Source organism: Physeter macrocephalus, chromosome 3 (genome assembly GCF_002837175.3).
Source record: "Physeter macrocephalus isolate SW-GA chromosome 3, ASM283717v5, whole genome shotgun sequence".
NCBI lineage: Eukaryota > Metazoa > Chordata > Mammalia > Artiodactyla > Physeteridae > Physeter > Physeter macrocephalus.
In genome coordinates this window covers 5,099,712-5,110,542 of record NC_041216.1, presented here as the reverse complement: position 1 = coordinate 5,110,542, position 10,831 = coordinate 5,099,712, and the positions used below count along the sequence as shown (strand labels likewise).

Below are 10,831 nucleotides of genomic sequence, written 5' to 3'. Positions count from 1 at the left end.
GAGTAACAGTGGAACTTCCACTTATGGTCATGATGGAGGAACTGGGATCAGACTTCCCTTCCACTGTAACAAACAAGGTAAGCTTGACAGTTATTCCATATTTCTGCCTGGAGCTGTTTTCTGGATCATGGTTCCATGAAAGGGAACACAAATCTTGCTGAGTTGAATAGACAGATATCAGAGAGAGAGAGATGCTAAGTAATTATAATTTTCAGGGAAGAATACTAGAGAAGAGGATGCTGCACATTAAAAACACTCCAGGAATTTGCATGGAATTCCCTTTAAATCTGTTGCTGAATCCTCAGCTACCCAAAGCTGGGCAAAGAATGACCAAGGGTCTTAAACTGAACAATTCCCAGAACTCATGCAGGGCTAAGATAAGTTAGAGTTCTGACCTTTCAAGATCGAGAGGCCCTGTAAATATTTCAGGTATTCAATAGAGACACCAGAAAGACTTGCTTTAGTAATAGGGTTAAATTAGCCCTAGAGTAAAGTCTATTACAGACCTGTCCTAACAAAGCTTCAACCTTGAAAGAATCAAGCTGGTTTGCAAAAAACTTATCTGCCTGTCACTACAAAGTTTACATTCCTTGAGGAAAGACACAAAAATTCAGAATCCAACAACATAACACTCACAATTTTCAGCATGCAATAAAAAATTATTAGATAATCTAAGAAGCAGGATAATGTGACCCATAATGAGGAGAAAATCAACCATATAAAACAAAACTGGAAGTGACAGACATAATGGAATTAGTAGATAAGAATTTTTAAATAGCTATAAATTTCTGCATGTGCTAAAACATTTAAAGAAAAATATGAATAGAATGAGGAGGTAAATAAAATATTTTTTAAATAAAAAGAACCAAATGGAACTTCTAGAAATTAAAAATACAATATCTAAAACGAAATATTCACTGAATGGGATTAGCAACAAATTAGACACTACAGAAGAAAACATCAGTGAACTTGAAGACATAGCAGTAGAAACTATCCAAATAGAAACATAAAAAGAAAAAAGACTGAAAAAAATTGAACAGAGGCTTAATGACCTGTGGGACAAGACGAAATTAACATTCATGTAATGAGAGTCTCAGAAAAGGTGGAGGAAGGAATATTTGAAGGAAAATATTTGAAAAAATAATTGTCAAAATTTTCCAAACTTGATGAACCTACAGATCCAAGAAACTCAATGAGCCTTAGGTAGGATGAACATGCCAAGGCACATCATAATCAAATTGCTGAAGAGAGTAATAAAGAGAAAAATTTTTAAAGCACTCAGAGTATAAAAATACATTACATACAAGTGAACTCATATAAGAATATCCACAAACTTCTTTTCAGAAACTAACCAGAAGACGATGGAATGACATCTTTAAGTAATCAACCAACCAATCAAACCTATCAACCTAGAATTCCATATCTGGTGAAAATAACTTTCAAAAATAAAGGTGAAATAAAGGATTTTTTAGATAAAAACTGACAGAATTTGTTGCCAGCATATTTTTAAAAGTTCTTTAAGCTAAAGGAATGAGACCAGATGAAATGAGCCCAGATGAAAACATGAATATACACAAAAGAATAAAGAGTGCTAGAAAGAGTAAATACATCAGTAAATATAAAATACTTTTTCTATCATTTTAAAATTTCTTTAAAGATAATTGTCTGTTTAAGGGAAAAATAATACAATGTATTATGGGACTTATTGCATATACAGAAACATAATGAAGTGAAAATATGCTGTCATAAGGTTTCTATAGTACATCTAAAATGATATAGTATTATTGAAAGGTAAATTATTGTGTACTGTAAACCTCAGAGCAACCATTATAAAGTTAAACAAATAGGTATAACTAACAAGCCGATGGTATTATTGGTATTAAAGAATACTAAGTCCAGGGCTTCCCTGGTGGTGCAGTGGTTGAGAGTCTGCCTGCCGATGCAGGGGACACGCGTTCGTGCCCCGGTCCAGGAAGATCCCACATGCCGATACTAAGTCCAAAAGAAGGCAGGGGAAGAGGATAAAAGGAACAAAGAGTGGATGGGGCAAATACAAAACAAACAGCAAGATTGTAAACTAAAATCTAATCATATCAATAATTATATAAACGTGTAAATAGTTTAAATGTTACAATTAAAAGGCAGGGATCATCATACTGGGTAAAAAAAGTAAGACCCAATTATATGATGCCTATAGGAAATCCACTTTAAATATAAATCAAATACATTAAAACTGAAAGAATGCAAACAGATTTACCATGCAAACATTAATCAAAAATACGGAATAGATATATTAGTATCAGACAAAGTATATTTCAGAAGAAATGGTATTAGGAATATTCAAAGATAAAAAGATCAATTCATCAAGAAGATATAACAATCCTAAAGGCACCTAATAACAGAGCTTCAAAATATAAAACAAAAACTGACAAAACTTAAGGAGAACTAGATAAAACCACAAATGTAGTTGGAGATTTCAATCCTCCTCTCCCACTAATTGATATAACGAACAGTGAGAACATAAATGAGCATACAGTAGACCTGAACAGCACTATCAGACAAATTGACTTTTGGCATTTATAGAAAATGCTACCAAGAACAGGAGAAATGCATGTGCAACAAGATACATTATATATTGGGCTATAAAAAGAAGTCTCAATACATTTAAAAAGTTTGAATCATACAGAGTATATTTTCTAAACAAAGCACAATTCAATTAGAAACCAAGAAAAAAAATGTACCTGGAAACTCTTCAAATATATGGAAATTAAACAATGCGCTACTAAATAATGCATGAGTCAAAGAAGAAATTACAAAGAAAATTAGAAAATATTTTGAACTGAATGAAAATGAAAACATGACATGTTAAAATGGGTGGGATGCAGCTAAAGATGTACCTAGAGAGATACTTATAACTTTAAATGCTCTTATTAGAAAGGAGGAAAGATCTCATCCCAATTACCTAATTTCAACCTAAGAAGCTAGAAGAAGAAACAGAAATTAAACCTAAGACAAGCAGAAGTAGGGAAAGGAAAGAGTGGAAATGAATAAAATAGAAAATACACAATAGAGAAAATTAATGAAACCAAAAGCTGGTTATTTAAAAAGTTGAACAAAATTGATAAACCTCTAGCTAGACTAATAAAGAATAAAAGAGCAAAGGCACAACTTATCAATATCATGAAAGAAAGAGGACATCCTGCAGACCCTACAGATGTTAAGGGAAAAGAAGGGATTTCAATGATGTCATAACAATAAATTCAACAACTTAGATGAATTGGGCATATTTCTCAAAAGACTCATTTTAATTTTTATTTTTTTCATAATATTTCCCCTTTTCTTTTCTTAAGATATTTTTTAAATCAACAGATAATTGATTACAATATTATATGTTATAGGTGTACAATATAGTGATTCACAAATTTTAAAGGTCATGCTCCATTTATAGTTAGTATAAAATATTGGCTATATTCCCTGTGTTGTGCAATATATCTTTTTTTTTTTTTTTAAGTACCGATGTTTTATTTGGGTGATGCAAATACAGGGCATTGAGAGTGAGAAAAGGGACTCGATGCAAGAGGATGGGAGGCAATGCCAGGTGATAGCAGGTTGAGTCTGCTTCATGACAAGCCTGGAAGAGGCACAGAAGGTGTGTCCACTGGCTACTTGAGAGGTCTCCCCATTGGGAGAAATGGTGTCTTGCACCAGACCAGTTCAGGGAAGGGAGGGAAGAAGAGGAAATTTATGGGCCTGGATTTCTCCCATCTCCCATTAGTCAAATGTTACCCCAAGAGCACTAACTCTTCCACATTCCTGGGTTGCTAGTGGCTACTTGAGGTGCCAGATCCCATGTCTTGTGGGGGCATTCCATCCAAGTCTGGAAATGATGGGAGGAGACAAACTCTGGGCATGAGGCTGGTGAGTGCCAGACAGAATCTGATTTTGTACATAAGATGTATTCACAACAGTCCAATGCTGTTTTTCTTTTACCAGAAGAGGGAATCTGGAATAATGATCAAATACCTTTCCTAAAAGTCTGTCTCTGGAAACTGTCAAAGACCAAGATAAGGAACTTAGATTTTATGTAGCAGGCAAAGGAGAGTCGCTAAAGGGTTTCAATCTGGGAGTGACATAAGATAAAGAGCTTTTTATAAAGCTCCCAATCACTACTTTGCTCCATCTTGCCATGTGGCTGAACTTGGCACAAAAGTAGGTGGCCCCAGAGATGTGAGGACACCCAAGACAGTTTTTGAGGAGCCCCGACTAGGTCCAGAGCTCATATGGGCTTCCACACTGCCTCATAATCTTTCTGTCTTCATCAAAGCCTACACCTACCAAAGAGACTAGCTGGTCAGAGGCAGGCAGGATCTGAGCAGAGAAACCAAAATGAGGGGAAGAGCAGATTGACCTAAAGACCAGGAGCAGGAGGAGGACCAGCCATATGTCCACTGTCAGCCGGTGGGTCTGGGGATGTTGGCACCCGCATATGAGTCCTTTGGTGTTGCCTGAGATGGTCAGATCTCATGAACTGTCAGCCGCACTGATCACATTTATGTGGTCGGTATTTGGTGTGTATCCGAGTATGTCTTCCAAGTTCATTGAAGGACCAAGTACAGGCTTCCCACATGCATTTATAGGGCCTTTCACCTGTGTGTTTGCATTGGTGACTCACGAGGTGGGAGTGCTTAGTGTAAGCTTTTTCACAGTTCTCATAGTCACGGCGGTAAGGCCTTGAAACTGGGGATCTCCTCCTGGGAGCCCTTTCCTGGGCCCCGGAGTACTGCTCTGCTCTCCGTGGAGCAGGTAAGGGCTGCTTAGGTAGGAAGGGGTCTTCCTGGGAGACTGGCTGGCTCACAAAAGAGCCCTGGGATTCCAAAGCCAGCAATAATGGTGATCCAGCTGGGGGCATCCCATAGTTGTGGGGGTTTCTAGGGGGCAACATCTGATCCAAAGAGCGGAGCATTGCCAGGGCCTCAGTGGAAGGCATGGTTGGATCCAATAATGTTTTAGGTGTTAAAGGGCCTCCATTAGAAGTTACTGTTGGGAGGCCAGAATAAGGCATTGTTTGCATTCTGATGTGGGACATCATTGGGATTCCACTGGCAGGTGAGACTGGCGGCCCATTGGGGGACATCCTTAGATTCCCACCAAAGGTCGTGGCCACCGCTGGAATACTGGGCTCTCTAAGGGCATTGCCTGGGGCCCCTTGAAAATCATCATTCCTGTCTAGGAAGGAGACATTCCCTCAGTGTAAATCATCTGGGAAGGAGTGAAAGTCACTTGGGGGCAGTAGCTCACACCGTGGTCAGGCGGCAACATACTGAAGTGTGGACCCATTTCACTGGCGTTCTGCCTGGGTGCCTCAGCAGAGACCAAGGAGGTCGTCTCCAGCTCTATGCACTGAGGGATGCGTTGAATGCCTGATGGGCCATGGTTCCAAGAGGTGTGCACTCCACTGCTTCGGGAGATGAAGACACGTCCAAGATGGACATTGACTTCTCAGTAGCCTCTGTGAACTGGTGCGGAGCCCCATGCCACTGGCTTAGGTCCTCGGCTCCCTGCTCCATCTTAACCTGGGATCGGCTGCACATCGAGCCTGCACGAGGGTCCAGACCCACACATGAACAGAGCTCAGACTCGCCGAGCGTTGCAGTCTGGTGTCGCGGCACCACCACCGCAATATATCTTTATAGCTTATTTTATACACAATAGTTTGTACTTCTTAATCCCCTAACCCTATAGTGCCTCTCCCCACCCTTCCCTGTCCCCACTGGTAACCACTAGTTTGTTCTCTTTATCTGTGAGTCTGTTTCTTTTTTGTAATATTCATTAGTTTCTTGCCTTTTTTAGATTCCACATATAAGTGATACTATACAGTATTTGTCTTTCTCTGACTTATTTCACTTAGCATAATTCCCCCCAGGTCCTTTCACATTGTTGCGAATGGCAAAATTTCATTCTTTTTATGGCTGAGTAGTATTCCACTGTATATATCACCACATCTTTATCCATTCGTCTGTTGATGGACACTTAGATTGCTTCCATATCTTGGCTACTGTAAACAATGCTGCTATGAACATTGGGATGATTTTATTGAAAGACACAATTTAAAAGTGACTGAAGAATAAATAGAAAATCTGAATTGTCATATATATATTTATATAAGAAATAGAATTCATAATTTCAAAATCTTCTTACAAAGAAAACTCCAGTCCTGGATGGCCTCAATGATGGATTCTATCAAACAAAATTCTACACAAACTGAAAACAATCAAGGCAGGAGGAACACCTCCTAACTCATTCTATGAAGTCAACATTATCCAAATACCAAAAACAGACACAGACAACATAAGAAAAGTAGACCACAGAGCAATATCATTCATGAACCTAGAAGAAGGGCAGTAACACCAGGTAGACATGTCAGTCCTCAAAGAATTCTCATGAAAAATTATGGTACTAGAAGATATGGAGCTCACAAGTGGATGACTGGTGGGGCAGAGGGGGCAGTCCAGGGGAGGGAACTTGTTAATGAGCAGATATGAACCCCTGTCCCCTGAGTACTCCTAAATATAACAGAGAGGGACTGTGAGGAAGTCTACAGAGCCTATATGAGTGGGTGGGACCAAGAGCTAGTGAAATTGTGGTGTCCTCTGTTAACACGTGCTAAGAAGTTCTGCAAAACTTGGGTTTTATTGACAGAATGCACAGTTTAAAATGAAAGTATAATTTCAAGCATGCTTAGGCACAAAATAATTTTGCATCCAAGATATAGAGCAAAAGCTCTCAGAAATATGACAGTAAATAATCAGAAATACAACTATGGTGAGAGATTTCAATATTCCTAAATAAATTTCTAAATATTCAATAAATTTTGTTTATTTTTATCATAACTTGGTGAACCTTTTTGATTTATATATTCACCTTTAATTTCGCCTCAGAAAGCTTTGCTTTTTATTTTTCTTTTCTTTTTTCAAAATTATGTCTTTGATTGTCTCTTCTGGTATAGATATTCTATATGCATCTTTGGAAACATCTCTAATTTTTCAATTGAATTTTCTTTTTTCTTTTTGTCTTCCATGTTTCTTTTTTCCCATTGCTTAATCCTTGCTTCTTCCCTTTATTTAGGACTTTTTAAAACTCCACTCCCAAGTCTCCCACATTAGTTATTCTTTTTAAATACTATTGTTATTGTTACCATTATATTATTAGCTCTTTGTAATCTACCCTTCACTTAAACCAGAAACACGGGTGCAACCTTTGATTTTAACCTTATCTGTTTCCCCTCCCATTTTCAATGCATCAGCAAATCCTGTAGCTTTAATCTTCAAAAGATGTCTTAGAACCAACCTTATCTCTATTCTCACAGCTACCCCCTTTGTTTGGTTCTATCATTTCTCTTCAGCATTATTACAGAAGCTTTCTAACTGATCTGGACTCCAGCGTGTTAGGACAATAGCCTGATTCCTTAGTTAACCTAAGAAACTCCTGATAATTTTGTCCTTGTCTTCCTCTCCAGACGCATCTCTTACTCTTCCTTCTCTTTGAAGCTGAAGTAATTAGCATTCCTGAACGGGCCGGCTTCCTCACATCTTTGCGATTTTGCATGTGCTGCCTTGACATTACCGCCTATACCCCCTTGGCAAGCGCTAATTCATCCCTCAAGATTCAGCTCACACATCACATAGGCTGGGGGAGCCTTCTCTCATACCGGTCATCCCTCCTTAGTCTGTGTCAGGTGGGGTCCCCCCGACCCCACATTTTCCTCTCTCACAGCCCACATCACACGATACTGTAATCCTCTCTTTATGTATCTGTCTCCCCTACCCCCAGATTGTGAGCTCCTTGAGAACAGGGATTATCATATTCATCTTTATTTCCCTAGCACCCAGCACAAGGCCTAGTATAAAGTGTTTTCGTTGAATAAAAACCTAGAGTGGGGCTTCCCTGGTGGTGCAGTGGTTGGGGGTCCGCCTGCCGATGCAGGGGACACGGGTTCGTGCCCCGGTGCAGGAGGATCCCACATGCTGCGGAGCAGCTGGGCCCGTGAGCCGTGGCCACTGAGCCTGCGCGTCCGGAGCCTGTGCTCCGCAGTGGGAGAGGCCACAACAGTGAGAGGCTCGCGTAACGAGAAAAAAAAAACAAAACAACCTAGAGTGATGACCCTAATAATTCCAAGTCCTAGATGGACTGCATTCGCACTCACTCTCTGCTTAATGCTGCTTTAATCTAGCTCCTAGACTCTGCAATACAAGTCACAGAAAAGTCAGCTACTAAATAAGCTGGGCATCCAGCTCTGGGCACCGGGTTTGGAACACAGTAGGTACTCAACAGACATTTCTCGAGCTGAACTTAAACGCAATGTATTATTCTGTCCTAAATTGGACCTGTGCATTGAAAAAGGGGCTGGAAGTCAGTGATGGCAGTGATGGAAGGCTATTTAACATCATCCAAACCAGTCTCCACAGGGATTGTATGGATTTTGTTTTACATGGGGAAGTGAGAGGACTGCTGAACAGAATAAACCCAGTGATGCTCATTGGAAAGGTTGTGATGGCAGAAGACCTGGTGACTTAGCAAGAAGGCATCTGTTGTGGGGTATTTCTGAAGCTGGCCAAATTCAATGTGATGAGCAGTAATGGAGCAACCTCCTGCCCATTCGTGGGGGGTGCATCTAGCAGATGGAAATCAGATTTAGAGCAGAATCACGTTTTCAGGACAAATAAATAACAGTGTACCAAGCTCCCTCCACCCTGCTCCCTTAACACCTAGATGCAGTGAGAGCTCTGAAAGGCAGGGTGGTGGCTGGATATTGCCAGCCAATGGTGCCTACAATTAAGAGGGTAATTTGGGGCAATCCCAGAGAGGGACACTCAAAAGCAGATGCAATAGCATGGCAATGCTGCCCTATGCAACAGCACCTGCATCCAGCTGGACCAGGGCTTCTGCTGGGCAACACCCAAGGGCCATTTTAAGAAATAATGATGATAACTAGTCAATTATTGTGCAGGAAAGAGAGAGAGAAGGGGTAACCAATAAATCTTTTCCTAAGCCCTCCTTGCTAAAATCTCGAATTACAGAAGAAAGCATTTACTTTCCCTTGTTTTTCTGTTCAATTTTAATTTGAAGGGTTTTTTTTTTTTTTACTGAGCACCTCCTGGCTGCTGGCAACTGTTGTAGGGGTCAGGGATCCAAATCAGGATGAGACACAGTCTCTGCCATCAGGGAATTCTCAGTGTGCCCCGATGGTTGGGGCACAGAGGGAGAGGAGCTGGGCTGGCCCAGGGTCTGACACAAACGGAACTGTTCAAGAGTGAGAGGCCAGAGCCTGGGATGAGCAGAGAACTCTCCTTTAGGGCGCACAGGGACAGGGCAAATCCCAAGGAGGCTGGACCCACAGGGGAAGGGTTGTCTAAGCCAGTGGATGTGAATGGGACATATGGCAGCTCTGAAAACAAGAGCCAGGCACCCAGCAATGGGGTAAATAAGGCTGCTGTGTCGGGACTGGTGGGGAGAAAGCAAAGACCTAAAATTAAGCCCAAACTGGTCAGACCTGAAAGTACTCAGAGCACCCAAGGAACCAGAAGAAGAGGGTCACTACTGCTGCCTTTGGCCTCCTGTAACCTCATGCAATGATTCCATCCCATGTATTAAATGCCTCCCACATGGCTCCTGTCCCAGCGTAGTGAGGAGAGAGACACAAACCACCCAGGGTTAAAATATTATTAGGTGAGCAAGGAGCTCCTGGTGCTGGGGTGCAGAGAAGGAGGGGTCAGGACAGGCTTCTGGAAGCGATGACATTTGACTAAAGCCTCCTGGAAGGGTCAGGGTAACCTTGGCCTTGGCACAGTCCTTGGAGAAATCGCCCTCCCAGCGCCGGATGTCTGAGTGACTGGCAGTTCTGCTTCGCTCCTTTCCTGAAATTCCTCTCCACCAACTGTTCCTGGGCTGGAACACTGAGATTCTGCGAAGCAGTGGGCCTATTGGAATGCATAGGAAGCAGCATCCTGCCTGCCATCTCCTCTTCTTTCCTTGGGCTGTGTTCCAAGGGAAGGCGCAAACCTTCTTTTCCGTGTCTCCTGGGTGGAACATTTGAATTCCCCTGGGAAACCCCACTAACTCAAAACCCAGTGGTTCAGAATTGGTGATCCTATGAATAGAGACTTGGATTAACTTGTTCCTTGAACTTGAGGTGGAGGACGGATTTTTCTAATTACATAAATAGGGCAAGATTTCATGGGTAATGATGGACTTTAAAGCTATTTTTCAAAGGCTTTAGAAGAAATCAGAGTCACAGAAGAGATCTTGGGTCATTCAACTCAATCACAGCTAGGTTTGGTATCCAGCTTCTGCTTGCATGGTTACATACCTCCTGTGACAGGGAACTCAGCCCTTCCTGAGACAGTGGATTCCCTAGTGGCAGGTTGATTAGAAGGGTCTTTCTTATAATGAAATATCTCTCTGTGGCCCCTAATCATTGGTCATATTTCTGGCCCCCAGAGCTGCACAGAAAAGATTTGTGCCACAGAGCTACCCATCAGAGGCCTGAAGATGAGCTCTCCAGGTCTTCTCTTGTCTGATTCTACACACAGGCCTGGAGGTCTCAGGCCTCAGGGATAGGTTGCAGACTTTCTGTGTGAGAAACCCTCCCAGGGATGGAAGTGGACAGCAGCTGCAAAGCCCTGGCATGGAAACCTCAGGCCAAGGAAGGACTGGGTCAGGGAGGGGATTCCAGGCCAGCTGTGCCCTGAAACCAGGCTCATAGGGGAGGTTGAACAGCTGAAGCTGAAGGGCACAGGACTCTGGAACAGAGGGTTCTTGCAGAAGGTTGACT

At 41.7% G+C, this 10,831-nt stretch overlaps 1 pseudogene; it reads right to left on the bottom strand.

Moving 5' to 3' along the window:
• Positions 1–4,408: 4,408 nt before the first annotated feature.
• LOC102984100 (Krueppel-like factor 17) lies at positions 4,409–5,591 on the bottom strand (annotated as a pseudogene).
• Positions 5,592–10,831: the final 5,240 nt, after the last annotated feature.